This window comes from Dermacentor albipictus, chromosome 1 (genome assembly GCF_038994185.2).
Source record: "Dermacentor albipictus isolate Rhodes 1998 colony chromosome 1, USDA_Dalb.pri_finalv2, whole genome shotgun sequence".
In the NCBI taxonomy this organism is placed as follows: domain Eukaryota; kingdom Metazoa; phylum Arthropoda; class Arachnida; order Ixodida; family Ixodidae; genus Dermacentor; species Dermacentor albipictus.
The window spans coordinates 308,984,259-309,003,249 of record NC_091821.1 but is presented as its reverse complement, the minus strand read 5'-3'; the positions used below and the strand labels follow the sequence as shown (position 1 = coordinate 309,003,249).

The 18,991-nt window shown below is 45.9% G+C and overlaps 1 long non-coding RNA gene across 1 annotated transcript in view; it reads left to right on the top strand.

The window, feature by feature from the left end:
* The window catches only part of LOC135907031 (uncharacterized), a 39,618-nt gene extending 22,578 nt beyond the window's left edge, over positions 1-17,040 (top strand). The window contains exon 3 of the long non-coding RNA XR_010565868.1: positions 16,575-17,040. This is a non-coding gene — a long non-coding RNA (uncharacterized lncRNA). The remainder of the gene's footprint in view (positions 1-16,574) is intronic.
* The last annotated feature ends 1,951 nt before the right edge of the window (positions 17,041-18,991 follow it).

Here is an 18,991-nt window from a genome sequence, read left to right as displayed (position 1 = left end):
CTTTGCCCAGTCGACGTGCGGAAAATTAAAATCCCCTAATAGATAAATTATATCCGCTGGGCAGACCTTCATTGCAGTAGCAATACTGTTGCGAAGGTCGGTGACAAATGTTTGGTGTGAATCAGTAGGACGGTAACAGGCACCAATGGGTACTTTCGTAGAACGGGTTAGACAGGCGGCCCAAACGACCTCGAGACATGAACGCACTAGTTTCCTGTCACAGACAAAACCTCATTGCAAGTCTCGTCTCGGTCAAACAACCATCTGTAGTGTACATTGTTTAACTGCGCGAGCAAACGAACCACAAAGACAGCGAGGGACAAGGACGGGCGCAGTCCTTGTCCCTCGCTGTCTTTGTGGTTCGTTTGCTCGCGCAGTTAAACAATGTTCGCTAATACCTACCAACTCGCCCAACAACAAGTTCTACTAAACATCTGTAGTGTGCCAGACGTTACCGGCTTGGACGCTGTCGTGCGCTACCGGCGCTACCGGCGTGCCGGACGCACCGCGGACCTTACACACCACTGGCGTTGAAAATAGCACAGGCGACTCTGTCTCAGCGCCAAAAGATGACAAGATGACAAGATCTTCCTTTGAACGTCGCTATTTAACATGAGACCTGAAACTTCAGCGCGTACTAGAAGTTACAGCTTGAGTTATATTGTAAAAAAAAAATTATGGGGTTTAACGTGCCAAAACCACTTTCTGATTATGAGGCACGCCGTAGTGGAGGACTCCGGAAATTTCGACCACCTGAGGATCTTTAACGTGCACCTAAATCTAAGTACACGGGTGCTTTCGCATTTCACCCCCATCGAAATGCGGCCGCCGTGGCCGGGATTCGATCCCGCGACCTCGTGCTCAGCAGCCCAACACCATAGCCACTGAGCAACCACGGCGGGTGTAGTTATATTGTGAGCAAACATTCGGAAGAACTCGGAAGCAATATTTTTTGTAACTTGTTTGGGAAGTAACTAGCGTATAAAATGCGGTCTTGACTAGCTGCCGGATGTTCTCGTTTGTGTGCCCGGATAACGCCTCTGGCTTTTGGTTCAAGGTCACTTGAAGGTCGCCGTCAACGGAAGCTAAATGCATTTCATGCTTGAATGAAAGAAAGAAAAGAACGAGATCAGCAAACTTGAGCTATTCCTTCCTCCGGTGACGCTGAACCCATTTACCGCGGCAGCCGCCATCTTCTCAGCTGAACCACTCTTGCGACGCACGAAACGTCGTCCATGTTCGTTGCGTTGTTGCTTGTTGTGGCCTCCGAAATAGGTGCACATAAGTTGCCATGCACTGTCCGATTGCCTGCGATGCTCGGAACCTATAGCAAAAACTACCGAACACTGAGCATAAGCCCATAGCGCAATGGTACCACGCCCAACCTCTAACTGCACATTGCCGAATGTACGGGAGTTCGAATCCGACTGGCACTGTTGGACAAAGTATAGTTTTTATTTGCTTTATATCGAGGGTGGAGCTGATGATGAAGGCAGCCCGGTGACGACGACAGCTCTAGCTCGTCTTTGCACAACAATTCAGGGACACAGCAGTAACAATTATCAGAAGTAGAGTACTCTGCACAGCACATCGTCTTTCAGCTGTGTCTTAAGGTATGGACGTCAACAACGGTCGTGTATTCTTACACCATATGCTATGAATATTTCTTACCGTATCTCCAGAGGACCGAGTTACAGGTGGCCCACAGTCAGGTCGCTTCCTGCATAAAGTTCCTCCAAGAAGCTGAGATTCTTCGCGCTGCGGTGCTTGCTACGAAACTTCAGGTTACGCACCTTCATTCAAGGCATAGACAGCGGGTGAATTTTAATTTACTTTTAACACGAATAGCATTCTTTGCCTACTTCAGCCATTTGTAGTCTATCTATCTATCTATCTATCTATCTATCTATCTATCTATCTATCTATCTATCTATCTATCTATCTATCTATCTATCTATCTATCTATCTATCTATCTATCTATCTATCTATCTATCTATCTATCTATCTATCTATCTATCTATCTATCTATCTATCTATCTATCTATCTATCTATCTATCTATCTATCTATCTATCTATCTATCTATCTATCTATCTATCTATCTATCTATCTATCTATCTATCTATCTATCTATCTATCTATCTATCTATCTATCTATCTATCTATCTATCTATCTATCTATCTATCTATCTATCTATCTATCTATCTATCTATCTATCTATCTATCTATCTATCTATCTATCTATCTATCTATCTATCTATCTATCTATCTGTTTACGCTGATGCAGTGGCCTAAGTTATCTTGAGTGAGTGAGTGAAGAAACTTTATTGCATGTCCGGCGAGAACGCGAACTCATCGCGCACCCGGCTAGTCCCAAGTCGGTACCGGCAGGTCTAGCCAACCGGCCCGGTCGCGGGCACGCCGGACAGCCAGGATTCGCTTTTCTAGAGCGGGGCTACGCAGAAGCGAGTCCCACTCCTCCTTGATGAACTTGGGGTATGTCGACCCGCACTCCCAGAGCGTGTGCGCTAGAGTGGAGGTCTTCCCGCAGGAGGGCAGGCGTCGTCGCGATACACGTCCGGGTAAGCCTCGTGGAGAACGGACAGACACGGATACGTGCTGGTTTGCAGAAGCCTAAGCGAAACGGCTTGCGCCCTATTCAACCTGGGGTGAGGGGGTGGAAAGACCCTTCTAGACATGTAGCAGCATGTAATAATCTCGTTGTGAGTAGCGAGAGCGTCCCTGTGGCCGTAGGGAGGAGGGGAATCGGTGCTTCTTGCAGAGGAAGCGCGGTCGGTGATGTCACGCGCAGCTTCGTGAACAGACTTACTGAAGTTCGGGGAGCACCCTCGACCGACCCTACGTGAGCGGGAAACCAGTGAATTGAATGATGCGTGAGAGCATATGGACTCGAGCCGCTAAGAAGACGAGCAGCTTTCTTGGCGATGCAACCCTTCTAAAAAGCCCTAACTGCCGTTTTGGAATCACTATAGTTATTGGACCCACGAACGTCTAGCAGGGTGAAAACGATAGCGGCTTGCTCGGCGACTCCGGGGTCTGAAGTGAGACTCGAGGCGCTATTGGAAAGCTTGCCGCTGGAGTCGACCAAAACGACGGCAAAGATCTTCCCGTCGCTGTACTCCGCGGCGTTGACGAAGCTTGCTCAAATGTCGTGTTGTTTGATCTGTTTGAGGATGGCTGCTGCTCTGGCCTTGCGTCTGCCCTTGTGGACAGGATGGATGTTTTGGGGCACAGGGACCACTTCGAACTTCTCTCGAATGCACCTAGGAATCGGGGTACCGACCATCGGGAATCCCGCAGGGTGGTAACCCAGCTCTTCGAGGATGCGTTTACCTGCCGCTGTAGTGGTCAGGAGAGTGAGTTGCGCGCGTTCTTGGGCTTCGGCAATCTCCTGGGCGGTGTTATGTTCCCCCCAGCTTAGGGAGATTCTCGGTATAGGTCCTGATGGGTAGCCCGAGAGCCCTTTTGACCACTTTGCGGACGAGAGCGTTGGGCTTGTCTCGCTCCGCTCTGAGCCAGTTGTGCATAGAAATGGTTGTACGTGAAGTAGAATAATACGAAGGCATTGATCAGCCTGAGGAGATTGTTTTTCGTCATGCCTCGGTGCCGGTTTGCGATTCTGCGAAGGAGGCGGAAAGCGTTGTCCTTCTTAGCGATTCATGATCTTGCGGAGAGCCGTTCCGTTCCTGCCGTTAAATTCGACAAACATGCCCAGGACCCGTCGTGGTCGATCTATGATCGTCATTTCAGCTTCGTGATCTTGCTATCGTCATGTCGTCGTCGTCGCGCCTTCGATGCCGGCCCAGCGGCCCAGCTTTCCAACAGCTTGGGCCACCAAATATGGGCAAGTAGTCGTGATGCCGTAGTGGTCGTTGCATCGTCTTGATTCAAGCTTTGTCATCCGTCTCTCGCCATACCTTCGTCGTACCGTCGTCGTCACGCGGTCGTTTAATGATTGTCATCACATCAGTAACATAATTCCATTGTTGTCAAGCCGTCGTCGCCACACCGCCTTTGTCGTTCCATTGACGTCAATCTTTCTTCGTCATTTTATTATATAATCGTACTGTCGTCTTTCATTCATGATTAAGTCGCTTTTGTCAAGATCGCGAGACAGTTGCTATCATGCATCCGTTGCCACACCGTCGTCATCATGCCCTCGTGGTTGCGCCATGGTCATCGCACCAGCTTCGTCATCCAACGTTCGTCATGCCGTCGTCGTCACGCTTGGTCATTTCATGATACAACGACTGTTACGCCATTGTCATAATGCACTTGTCATCCTATTGTCCTCACGTGGTTGTCAGGCCACACAGTCGTCGTCATGCATTCCTTGTCATACGATCTTCGTGATGCATCGTCGGCACTGCGATTGTCGTCGCGCCGTCGTCGTCAGCCACCGTCGCCGCACTGTCGTCGTCGTACCGTTTTCATCACGCCATCATTGTCTCGCTGTCGTTTCACCATCGTCATTACTACTGTACTTCATCCCATTGTCGTCGTTCCGTCGTCGACATACCACCTTCGTCGATCCATCGAAGTGATTGCTTGTTCCTCACCCTATTGCAAGCATGCTGTCGTCATTCAATCGTGATAATGCCGTAGTTGTCATCTTATTGTCCTCATTGTATGGTCGCCACGAAGGTGCTATACATCAGTTGCCGTCGTTCAAGCTTCCTCCTCCGGTTCTCGCCACACCGTCGTCGTCGTGTTGTCTTCATGCCATTGTCGTCATTGCGTCGCCGCCATACTGTCGTCGTCATGCGGCAATGGTCATGGGCGAACTTGGCAGGCGAGTGCCATGGCAAAACGGGACGATATTGGAGTATGTGGCACATGGCAGAGTCAACAAAACTCTCGCAATTACTACCACACGTGCAGGGTTTAAAAGCGTGACTGAATGGGGTCTCTCGCTATATTGCTCGAAAGCTAGTCGCATTGCCGTCAACAGTCCTCTTGAGATGCGTTCTGCCGTTATTTTCTTCTTTTTTCCCTGCAGACGTGTGGCAGAAAATGTTTCCACCGACTGTGAAAGAAGGGTGTACCGTACGTTCGTTCCCATCTCTCCATTCTTTCAACGTTTTGTATCTTTCTTTTATTCTTACTTTCTTTGCTGATGACAACACAGTGCTCCAAACGTGCACGCTCTGCGCATTTTCGTTCTTTCCAAATTTAGGAGCGCCGGTGAGCGCGGATGTTCCTAATGGCATGTCTCGGATCGAAACCGCGTTGTGCATGCCTCGCCACCCAGCAGTTCTAAAGGCACGGTTCGAACGCTCAGTGCAGCTCTGACGTGGGCGTCTGTGCATCTCTGTGCGCCGCGTTTTCGCGTGCGTACTTCTTTGTGTGCACGCTCATGTGTGTGTGTCTGTGCGTGTTTGTATAGGTGCGCGCGCTACGCGTGAGTGTTTGTGTGCGCGCATCCTCACGTATCTGTCGTGGCAAGACTGAAAGGCGGACTCGTAGGCGTAAACCCGTGCTCGGGAACAAAACAGCGCGAGAGACGAGCGGACGAAGAAGCAAACAACACAAACGCGGAACTCGCAGCGAAAAGTTTATTATGGAAATAGTCGAGATACGCATATACGATATGCTCATAATAGCTGACATAAAAAATACGATCGTAATTCACCAGCGCATGCCTAACGCGAAGATCAGCATGCAGTATCCAGTGCGACACTGGGTCCATAATCAGGCACGGAACTGGATACTGGGTATCTGTGGCACTGGATTTTGCAGTATGGCTTTTCCTTCTATCGTCATCGTCACCCATCATGCACCTCTTTCTTCCCTCTTTCTTTCCCACTTCCCCTTCCCCCAATGCCGAGTAGCTGGCTAGAGGAATATACCTCAGGCCGACCTCTCGGCATTTCGTGTCATTAAACTTCTTTCTCTCTCTCTCTCTCTCTTTTACCACGAATGCAATGAAAATAGAGATATGAAAATGAAAGCTTTATTATTTTATAAACTGACTTAATGTTTCTCTTTGGTGGTCTTTGTAACGTATACGCGTGCCACCTCACAGGCACCCGACTACAACCGCCGCTAGACGTGTGTCGTGTCTCTATACTGTGGCGCTTTGGCCTTCTGTGGGCTCTAGGCTTGAAGATCAAGGTTTCCTTTACGCAGGTAGTAAAGTTCTTGAGCGCCGCTAGGATAGCGCTCTAATATACACAGCGCACGGGAGCAGACGTTCGCGTGTCGAGCGTCTTGCGTACTGTCAACAAAGACTGCACGTTCAGATCGCCACGCAGCTGCGCATCATTCCTACCGGCCTTGAAGGTATCCCGTGCACTGGTGCGCGTTCACGACGGCTGTTCTGAGTCACGGCAGAGTGGCTCTGCAGTCCCTTGGTGAGTCGTCGCGGCAGGCCGAGCGCCTGCGGCCGAGATCTGTGCCGCCTCGATGGCTGCGCTATCGGCGTTCCGCTGTAAGCCCGCGGGGGCGCCGTGTCCCCCGGTTCTTCATATCACGTCGCATTGAAAGATGGTTCGCCCGCTGCACGCCGTTGCCAAAAAAGCCTCCCGTGCAGCTGCCGTTGTGAAAGGCAACTCCGTGCATTTGCAATCGAGCAAGAAATTAAGCTATAGTGCGATTAGTGCAAGATAGAGAGAAATGAAATATTTATTATACGAAGTGTTTTTTCTTTTACAGCGAAGTTGTTAAGGGCTACTTTCCCCACTATCGTGTCCGTGTCTAGAAAAAAAAATCACGAAGATAGTGCAATGCCTGGCCGACCCGCGGCGGAGGTGGTGGTGGTAAAAAACATTTATTAGGTCTCTTAATGAGAATACGTAGGATATGTGCAGGGACCGCCCCTTAAGAGGATGGACCTTACAAATACTAGGTGAGGATCCCTAGTACGGGACCCCATTGGCGTCGGCCGCTGCCTGGGCTCATCCGACCAAGGCCTTTTGGGCCTGAAGGTCAGAGCAACCAAGCAGGGCTGCCTTCCAGTCCTCCCGGGTTGGATTGGGAATAGGGCGATATAACAGGGTTGGAAGGGCAGACCCAAACCATGTGGTAAATATCCGAAGACTTCTCACAGTGCGAGCAACTGCCGAAAAAGGCGGGATCAAATTGTTTGAGAGCTGCAGGGCACAGCATAGTGTTTGTGCAAAGTCGGAGTAGAAGCCGGTCCTCCGCTTTACTTAAGCCTTTGCGCGGGCGTAGATAACGGTGAACAATTTCGCGGAAAGAATATTGTGCATTGCGTGTATGCAATGAATTAAAGAAATAAAGAAAATATGCCGGATTGAATTCCAGGTCATCCTGATCGGGGGAGTCGAGTGGGAATGCCCGGCATGAGAGCGCGCGGGCGGCGTCGCCGGCTGCCTCATTCCCTTCTAAGTGAGCCAGCAGGCGCCGAAGATGCCGCCAGGGCCCAAGCACTCGAGGCCGTCATCTAGGTAGAGAGGCGCAGGTCTCAATCCTGCTCTCCACAAATAAAATTTATTCCTCCTCCTCCTAAGTGAGCAGGAGCCCAGGCTATATTGCGGATTGCGGGGTTCCCCTGATAGTCACCATGCTTCAATAATCGATAGGCTAAGTACGCGACCAAGCCGTTTTCGAGGTTCCGACAGGCCCCTGGCCAATCGGAGACGATAGTTTGCAATGGCTACTTCCTCCGCATGTATCATGTTGCGGGCTCGGAAAGTGAGCCCGTTAACTGTTCGGTTCTCGTGGACGATAGCGGCCATATACCGCCCCACTCTTTGTTTTGGGTCGTAGGCGCCCACGTAGTACACGCCGGGTTTCGATCCATATTGTCGGAGGTGCCGCAGGCGTTAAGCACTCCCCATATGTGGGCTGATCCCGAAGATAGGGCAATGCCGGGCCGACCCGCGGCGGAAGTGCAGTTCACCAAGGGGCCCACATACACAACATCGCTGGTCCTCTTTCTGCACAGAGTGGAAGGGCACTGAGTTTTTTCTCTCAGTATAGCCACCCCACCACCATGTGTTGGCCTACCTTTGCATATGACAGTATAGTTTGGTATGGCTATTTTGAAATCTTTCACACCGTTGTTTAGTAAGCTACGTACATTACATGCAGTACATGCAGTAAGCTACGTACATTAACATTTGCGAATGTTCTTTCGGCCACTGTTGCGCGTGGCGAGGTCTGAGGCGAGGTGCCCGTTATTCGTTTTTGTCGTTTTTTCACTTGACGCTTGAAAGTCAGATGGGATTTGGGCAATTTTTTTTTTCATCCCATACGTATAATTCACCATTTATACGCAGTTTGTCAAAAATTAAAGCAATCTTACCTCCGGCTTCTTTTTTAGCCTTGGCTGCGTTCCATAGTATTTTTTCTAATCTCTCGTACTCGGACAGAAAAAAATCTTTGTAGTTTGTATCAATATAAATTGTAGTTTGTAGCAATATTTTATGATTTTCGTTTTGTCCCTGGTATCGACTAATTTGAAGATGAGGCCTGTATTTATTAGATCGTGGTTTGCCTATGCGATGAATTCTTTCAATATGTGCGGGATCAATCTTCAAGGATTCCTTTAAAACATTTTTACTAACTAGTTCTTCGAGCGAGGCACTGTTTTCTTGGCTTTCTTCTGGGAGCCGTACGGTATTAAGTTTGGTCTTCTGGAGCGATTTTCCTGATCGTCAGTTCCAGATCGTCAGGACGGACAACTGCCGCATCAAAGCACGAAAGACAGAAGGAGGCCGCGTGTACGTTATTTCTAGCACACGCGACCTTTCGCTAATCGCCTCGCAGCTGTCCAAGCCTTCTGTTTTCATATCTAATCAAATAAATATTCCAGACAATGTATTTTTCTTCATAAGAACTAAAACGTTCACTCAATAACAGCAGGCTCACCCATAAATCCCTGATACACTTCAACATACGTAGCCTTTCAAAGAACTATGATAACATGACAAATTTCTAATTTAAATAACCCTTTCACTATCATTTCCCTCTCAGAAGTATGGTTGACGAACGCTGATAGCAAGCTATTTGGTATACTCGGGTACACAATGGAAGTATGTGTCTACCCACCATGGTTGGACAGTGGCTATGGAGTTGGGCTGCTGAGCACGAGGTCGCGAGATTGAATCCCGGCCACGGCGGCCGCATTTCGATGGGGGCGAAATGCGAAAGCACCCGTGTACTTAGATTTAGGTGCACACGTTAAAGAACGCCAGGTGGTAGACATTTCCGGAGTCCTCCACTGCGGCGTGCCTCATAATCAAAAAGTGGTTTTGGCACGTAAAACCCCATAATTTTTAAGTATGTGTCCGTAAGGATGTTCGGTATGGTGGTTCAGCAATTCTTGTCCAATATAACCATCCATATCACCGTCGCCATGATCTATCTTTCTCTTGCCCTAACGTTGAATCTGTATTTTTGGAATTCGACAAATCTCTTCTTTCAGCTAGCAGTAGAAACACAATAATTGGATCAGTATACCGTTCCCCATCATCTTGTTCTGCAAACTTTTGTTCTCGACTAGATGCTATCTTGAACATAATATAAACGAAAACAAAAATGTCTTCATCCTCGGTGACATAAGCATAGATATTACTAACCCCAATGATAGTCATTGCTCTAATTATACCAACTGCTATGCGGGATATGGCCTAGATTCATTAATAACCGTACCCACAATATGTCCTCCGTCCGGATCTCACTCTTTAATAGATCATGTATTATCAAACTTACACCTACAGCAATGTGCTGGCGCAGTCACTGTTCCCATAAGAGACCACTATCCCGTATTCGTTCTATTAAAGTCTATTAACCCACTGTACCAACGAAACATAAAAACAGCGAACTTTTACACCACCAAGTTCATTAGTCAAATTGCTGAAATTGACTGGAGCCCGATTCTTTCTATAACAGACCCAATCCTGGCATTCGAACAATTTAACAACAAAGCTAAAAGCGTGTACTCGGAGTGTACCGAGTCTAACACAAAATACTCACTGGTTCTCCGCCCCTAGAAACTCATGGATAACAGGATCCCTCTTAAAAAAGTATTAAAACGCGTGATAACCTCCATAAAAAGTTAAAACGCCAATATTTTAATGTAACTTTAACGTCGCGGCACCTAACATATTCTAATACACTTACCAGACTCGTGAAAGAAGCCAAGCGTTCCTATTTTGAGAAAACAATTGTTAAACACAAAAATAACACCCGCAATACCTGGGATACCATTAGGTCCTTTCTTCATCTGTCTTCACCAAACCACGCACTGAGCCAACTTAATACAGGAACAAGGGTAGTCACGGAAGCCACTGATATCGCAAATGAATTCAATACTTTTTTCTCTGCTGCACATGATCATTCACTAGACAGTATACCACAGCCAGTACTCAGGCAAACCCCTTATTCATTTTACTTGTTCCCTACATCACCCAAAGAAGTATCCGATTCAATCGCTAGTTTACGAACTACAGGTCCCGGCCTTGATGATTTACAACCTTCTAAAATCAAATTAGTATCAGCTCATATCGCCGATGTACTGGCGCACATTATTAACTGCATGTTCACAACAGGCGTTTTCCCCGACGAATTAAAACAGGGTAACATAACTCCTATATTAAAAAAAGGTAACAAAGAATTAATTTCAAGCTATCGCCCTATCTGCATGCTATCTTTCCTTAGCAAAGTCATTGAGAAACTACTTGTGAACCGCTTAAAAAACTACTTTCACAAATTTAATCTTCTCTCGCCTGAACAACACGGGTTTCGTAAAGGTTATTCGACTGAAACAGCTATAACATCATTCACTGACAAAATAAAACATGCCCTTGACAACTCCCATATTGTTGGTTCAGTTTTCGTTTACTTTAGTAAAGCATTTGACATCATCTGTCATAAGATCCTTTCTTACAAGTTAGAAGCTCTGGGCATTCGTGGCCCAGCTCTTACGCTCATCCGCAGTTATTTGACGAACAGAACACAACCCGCCGTGGTTGCTCAGTCACTATGGTGTTGTGCTGCCGAGCACGAGGTCGCGGGGTCGAATCCCGACCATGGCGGCCGCATTTCGATGGGGGCGAAAACACCCGTGTACTTAGATTTAGGTGCACGTTAAAGAACCCCAGGTGGTCGAAATTTCCGGAGTCCTCCACTACGGCGTGCCTCATAATCAGAAAGTGGTTTTGGCACGTAAAACCCCATAATTTAATTTTTACCAATAGCAAATGCATAAACACTGTAATAAAACGACTAAATTCTGACTTAAGCAACTTATCTGCGTGGTGCACAAGAAACAAACTTCACATCAACCATTCAAAAACTCAGTTTATGCTTTTTCATACGCATAAACGCGTTATCGCGCCCACGCCACCGCTCGTCTTACAAACTCATGTTCTCTCACCTGCACATGAAGTTGTCTTCCTTGGCGTCAAACTTGACCCCCAACTTAAGTTTAACTTGCATGCTGACCTGGTCTCAAAAAGATTGCCTTTGGAATAAGAGTACTAATTCTAACGCGCTCGTACTTTCCACAAAACGTTAGAACTTAACTTTATTACGCATTTATTCATTGTCACTTGCAATACTACATCTCAGTTTGGGGAAACACATATTGCTCGCACATAATACATCTACAACATTTACAAAATCAAGCCTTGAGCATCATCAATTTCTCTAGTTACATGTCACATGCAGTACTAATTTTAAGTTCCTTAAAAATACTACCATTACGTTACATGCTCCAGCTCAAATTGGTTTTACTAATATGCCGCACACTAAATCATGAAATAATTTTAGATGCATTTATTAACTCTGCTCTTACCAACACTAGCAATACGACATTTTCCTCTAACAAAAATTTTTTACTCCCTCGAATAAACACTAATTATGGAATGTTTATTCCCCTTTTCACGGCCATTAAATACTGGAACAAACTACCACCCCATATTAAAGCCTGCCGCACAACATTAACATTCAGGAGAGATACGAAGATATATTTACTAACGACACTAATCGCTACTGATTCATTACTATAAGTATATATTGTGAACAAATTTATTTTCCAGTTTTCAATGATTCTGTATTTACCTAATGTATTGATAGCTTTTATTTATTTTTTATTCTATATATCCCTTTGTCTTCCTCTTTAAACTTTTTAGGCGTTTTAAATTTTTTGTCGCATAGTCTATATAACATTTGTACTTTGCGTATTGTAAGCATATATTTGTTTCTAATTATCTGTTACATTAACCTCGTGTTCTTTGATATGTGTCATTCCTATGTTTCCATACCGTGTCAATTACTACATATTTATTTATTCATACGCTGTATCTGTTTCATTTGCTTGTGTTTTGTATTTCAAGGATTGTAAGCACCTTTTTGCACTTGTTTATTTGCTTCATTAACTTCATGTTTTCTGATGTCTGTCGCTGCTATGTTACCATAATGTATTAATTCCTGCATTGTTAAATTACTAATAGGAGGTCCCCCTGACAGTTCTTGTAACTCCGGGACCTCCTTCTGTACTAATGAGGAATGATGAAAAATAAATTTCTGGTTGATAGCGATGAAAAAAAACTCCAGGAATGTTACAAGTTTTTGGAGATTATTGACATAGTCAGCGCATGATGAGATCTTGTTATCGTTATCTAGAACAGCGAGGTGTTATAATTTCCTATCTATGGATTTAAGCCGATCTTCTTTGATTTCCTTCAAATCATCAGCTATTGGAGTTGTTTGGAAAGCTGGGCCAAATCAGGACTTGGATTTGTTTCGATATCGCCAGCTAGCAATAGCAGTTTCACCAAGGATGGTCATATATCGTAACATATTGCAAGGATGCCAAGGAGCTCTTGATCGCGAGTCCTAGGCCTTCGCATCAGTAACCCGAGCTGGGTCTCGCTCCGCAGTGGTGGCAGTCCGCACAGCGCCACATGCATATTGCTGACTACAAGATATATATATATATATATATATATATATATATATATATATATATATATATATATATATATATATATATATATATATATATAAAAGCGATAATATTCCTTGCTCAGATATAGTGATATCTGACATGCCTTCCTGTTGGTGGATCCTGCGCACTTCGGATATATAACAGTTTCCGTAGTCTCGCACGTGTTCAACGGACGCTGCTGCGCGAAACTTTGATTGGGCCTTGTCGCTGCCAGGTAAGCTCGCCCCGCACGGATTAACTTCCCGCCCGGCAAACGGTCCGACGCACTTGTTCACTTTTGACAAAGCCCTCCGGTGTGTATGCACCGAGTGCGCCCCCAAAATGAAGCGACGCGGAGGCCTTCGTGCGGGCGTTCCTTGCGCGAAAGGCACGCCTGGCTGATGCCGCTCTGCATGCTCAGTTGGCGGCCGCTGTCCTTCTCCCCTCGGCGCAGAAGCGGGCGCGCTTGTGCGCTGCGTTTAGGAGGCGCTCGAGTGTTGCGGGCGGCAGTGGCTACACAAGGCGATGCAGTGCGCGAAATGGCTCCCGCTGAATGCCTCGCAAAATGCGGCCAAGAAGGGACGAGGGGAGCGCGGACGCAAGCTCGGGGTTGGTTGCGAGCTCCCTTGGGCGTCGGCGAGACCATGATCATGATACAAGATGAGCATGAAGATGGTCACAATCACGTGACCACAGTGATGGTGGTGATCGCCATAAGACCAATCAGCCTTTTTCATTAGAACTCGCACCGTTGCGGTGGAAAACAATGGCACGGGAATTCGCCGGAAGAATACTAAGCACGAACAGACATTCCTGGCATTTTGAATTTCGACATCCTTAAATGGCCTGATTTCTCGGCACCCTTGCATATGTGGTGCGCACCACGTGACATAATCGTTTATTTTGTTTTGTCAAGCAATAAGCTTTCGCTTGTCAGTCAGTCAGCGCTCGCGTCGTCCTTTCCTTGTCCCTAGTCCCTAGTTTAAAAGAACGCTCATTCTTTTTGTGTGCACATCGCGCCCTGGTGCGTGCTATAAACTTTGCCAGGTGAAATAATAGTGCAGGATGATGCGGTTGAATGAGTGAAAACAAGGCGACAACCTACCATGCCACTTAAATTGCGTGTACACTATTTTCCACCCTGTTCGAGCGCATACGTTCCTTTTGCGGGGCTTGTTCTCCACGTGAGCCCAGCACGTGCCTCACGCAAGGGGCTTCGCGCAGCTATGGTTCTTGCACCCAGGAAGAAGACCACTCCCCGTCCAGAGATTTACTGCTACCCTCCTTCCGCGTCAACCTAATGATGATGATGATGATGCCCTTGATGAGTTTGGCGAATCCTAGCGGTTATCAATCAGTTTTCGTCTCCTTTGCTACGTTGTCTTCCCCTTGGTACTCACCCTTGATCCTGAATAGATCATCGATTGAGGTAACTACTTCCGCCTCCTGTAAGTCTACGCGGGTTTACTTATTTCGACGAGAGCCTGTAATGATTGATTTTTAAAGTTAATGTATGATTGTCCAGATGCTTGACAACATTCTTTTTTTCCCAGCGGGTCAGGGTTACAGTAGCGTCAACGAAAATAAAAATGGGATTTTTTATACATTCTCATATTCGTTAGTCTTGTCTTCTGCGCTGCGCTTCTGAGCTCGACGTTGCAGGTTCGATTTGCGCCACGCGGCCGCATTCCGATAGGGGCGGAGTGCAAAAAACGCTCGTATATCGTGTACGTATTGGGTGCACGTTAAAACCCTACGATGCCCAGCGTTGTACAGGAGCAACGGCTCAATCGATATTTTTTTTCCTCGTGCTCTATTATGAATTCATACACTTTATGATACGCCTGGGTGTCGTGTAGAACATTAAATGGGGCACCAGCTTGTTGTTGAAGAACGATGCAGAGGTTAGGGCGAGTGGGCAACACGTGCTGACAGGAGGCGAGTAAACCTTTAGTATAAAGGCGCTTTCTTGAAGTGAACTTTTACTTATGCCAGTCTCAGCTATCGTTACCAGTGATGTAATGTGAAAAGTCAAGCACGCTCAAAGTGTCTCGTTTATGTGCAATTGACTTGCAAAAAAAAGAAAACAAGGAGCTACCGCTCACTATTTCTTTCCAAATGAAGATAACAATTTTCCGCCACCGGATTTGATTCTCCAGTGTGCACTGAACCGAGCCGTTTCTCAATCCGTGAAATCAGGTGGCGGAAGTTGATCCGGAGGTCTCTTCCACTGAACTGCGCGTCTCATAACCGGGCATGCACTGTGTACCACTTAGTCTTGTCTTCCGGTGAATCCATTAAATCCATTCGCAATTTGGATATCTCAAGTGGTGAGAGCAACCTAAATGGCATTGCTCAATTGAGGTTTTAACCAAAGGTGATAACCGATATTTAACCACTATTTCTCAACAGATAGCTCCCACGAGCCGGTGATTATAGAGGCTGTCGAGCCTTTTGTTGGCGCAAACTTGAAGTCCATCGAGCCAGTTCACTTTCACGTCGGCAGGCGCTGTCACTAGTGAACTGTTGGCGCAAACCTTCTCGCTTGCGTGGCGCGCTTGGGAAATTTCGAATAATTTCCTGTTTAATTTGTACAAGTTGGTGGCGCCTCTTCGTTTAATTCCTCGTAACTATCGCGTCGCAGATAAAAAAAAAGAAAGATCGGATGAAAAGTCTGGATCCGAACTGCTCGTTTTGCTTGGGCATTTCTCCAGAATAAGCTTCCCGCTTGTCGGCAGGCACGCTTCCTTCCGCTAATGATCGTCATGTTTTACTTATTCGTATGCAGCTCCTTGTTTGTTGTGGAATCCTCCAGCTATCTTATCTTTATATTCCCTCTCTCCCGTTTCCCAGAGTACGGTAGCCAACCAGACGCATTTCTGGTTAACATCCATGCCTTCTGTCTCTGTCTCCTCTTCCTCCAGCTATCATTCCAAACTCGACATGATAACTTGAGTGCAATAAAGAAGAATAAAATTGGGATGACGATACCAAAAAAGTTCATTATCTGCAATATTTTTATATCTTGATTATAGTTTACCCATTCTCAAATGTTCTTTGAATGACTTTACATTTCGTCTTTCTTTTGTTTTGAACTACCCGGTTTTTGCACGGCCAATCACCCAGAGCGGGTATCTGCCACTACATTCTAGGGGATTTTACTTCTACGTAAAATAAAGGTGAATTATAAAATTTTCAACAGACAGTCTAATCGATTTGGAATGTTGTTTTGGCTATACGGCGCGTACTATCACTCTCAATGGGAGCTTCAACGCGGAAGCGCGTAGCAAAGCGGTTGTAGCTCAAACTGAGCGCGTGACAGCGCGAGTGTAGTGGAGTATATATATATATATATATATATATATATATATATATATATATATATAGTATACAGTGACGTCTTCGAGGTCGCCATGTGTAGAACAGTCAGCACGGTGAAGAAAAGCTGCGCGTTATCTAGGTCCGGCTATCTCTAGCTGCCCGGTGGAAGCTTCGAATTAGACAACAATATGGCGTGGATGAAGTCACCTAACTATACTTCCTGTTCATTGTCCCAGCGGCCGTGATGACTAAGCGGCTGTTGAATTCTGCTGCTGATCACGAGGTCGCTGGATCTTGGCCGCAGCAGTCACGGCGATCGCACATCTTTTCCAGGCGCCTTCGCGTACTTTCACGGGAAGCGGGCAGCACAGATCAGCGTGTGGCGTGATCTCGGCGGTTGCAGGACACGACGACCGTCATCAAGCCACGTGATTCACCAGTGACGTCGAGCTCAGCATGTGCGCCTGCGTGGATCCCTGGCTGAGAACTTAAGATCCCACGAAGAAGTCATCGTAGCCTCACTTGGCAGCAGCAGTCACGGCGATCGCACATTTTCTAAGCGGCTTCGTGTACTTTCACAGGTTCGTGAAACTTTTCCCTACTAGCGGCAGCGCTTTCACATTTGCCGTGACTGCTGCTGCTGCTGCACATCGTAGTCTGTCGCTTGTACTTGTTTCAGTTGTACTAGTGTTGTTGTAGCGCTTCCATAAACCGTATTATTGTCTTCCTTCTTGCTCGGTGGCAATGTCAAAGAAGCTTGTTAAACTTTTTGTGGAACTGAAACAAGAAGCTGAACAAGAGCTCCGTGAACTGCGTGAAAGTCTCGAGAGGGGATTAAGAAAGGACACACGAAAGGCAAAGGACAGCTTGAGCTTCATAAATGAGAGCTATGAACGCATGCGGGAGCCGCGTTGAGTTGGAGAACAGGGAGCATCCGTGGGAAAAACTGGAGTGAGACGCTTCTGGGGCGGAAGTGGAAGAAGATGATGTGAGACTTGTACAAAACTTAAAACATATGCGATGTTGCAGCGTTGAAGTGAAGGGTGTGCCGATGAAGCATGATGAGGATGTCATGGAGATTATTAATAAGATAGCTAAATCGATGAGAGTAGCTATAGGGGCTTGTTGGTACGGCTTCTTCTATTTTGTTGTAGCGCAAGCTGAACGACAGGGACAACAGAAAGGCACATTTGACACACACATAGCGCTGTGCGTGCGTCAAATGTGCCTTTCTGTTGTCCCTGTCGTTCAGCTTGCGCTGCAACAAAATAGAAGACAGCTAAGACATTAAGATTCCACTTGAAAAGTGATGACACTGAGATTTTCCATCGCGTTTGAACTACGGGAAATACAGGTGCCCCAAATATAGTGATGCGTTTTGCCCGTAGATCAGTCGATGACTCCTTTCTTGACAAAGCTCGAAAGCAGAGGATAACGTCAGATGGCATTGAACTTGAACGCAAGACCCCAGTGTTCATCAAAGAGCACTTGAGTCTTTCAATAAAAAAATATTCGAAGCAGAAAATGCAAAAAAGAAAGAATGCAAGTTGAAATATGCGTAGGCTCACAATGGCAAAATATTTGTGCGCAACACAGACACTTCAGCAGTCATTCTGATCACCCACCTTGACGATTTGCACATAATTGCGTAGTTGTACCGGCACGCATTTAAACAAGTATTTTTTTGTTACATGGCTATAAACTACGTGAAATTAAGCATTTAGTGGAAAAAAAAGCTACATTGCCTTTTTTTCCATTTAAACATTATATCATTACAAACAAAGAAGGTGAGTTAGAAACTCTACTGAATACTTTCGGAGTGTCACGGCAATAGTGTTGACTGAAATATGGTATACACCGACATCGAACATGTTTCACCGTCTTGGCTATCAAAGCTTTTATCAAAACCGCAAAGTTAAAAGAGGACGAGGCGTTGCGCTTCTGCTTATGGAAACAATATCTTGTGCAATTGTCATGGAATACACGGCAACAACTGCTGATTACGAAATGCTCACACTGCAAAGCTCGAACAAACTTTTCTGTGTCATGTACTGGCCACCTTCCGGTAGCATTACTCGTTTGTTTTAGAATTTCTTTAAAATATTTTTAGCTATGCATTTGACCAATCTGTAGATATAGTTCTAGGCGGTGATACTAACATAAGTACGCTTTCAACTACACAATAGAAACAATAAAAAACAGAACTCCAGTCTTTAATTGCCTCGAACGGTTTCTTTATCGTAATAACAAAGCTGACACCAGTTACTTTAGAAAATACACCCTTATTAAATGTATTCATTACAATTGTTGACAGTAATTTATTAACCGCAGACGTTTTTTACACCGACATTAGTGATCATCTTGGAATCTTCATGTTAACTAGTTGATAAGTCGGCATGTTATTAAAAAGAGGCGAGTAATCTATATACGCAATCTATAACTAATAAATGTATTGAACCCTTTCGTTGTGCCATTAGTCGACAGACCTGGAACCACGTTTTTGAGGCAGACAGCAGTAATACTGCTTTCTGCAATTTTATTACTGCATTTCAAGGCCATCTGTGACGCGCACTTTTCATTGAAGAAAGTGACCACTCCATCAAGGGCGCAGAAACCCTGGATGACGTCTGAGTTGCTCCACATGATTAAGCATAAAAATAGCTTGTACGCACAATACGCAAAATAAAAAAATGAGAACTTGTTTCGCCAATTCAAAAAGCACACAAATAATCTTCCACGGAAACTAAAGG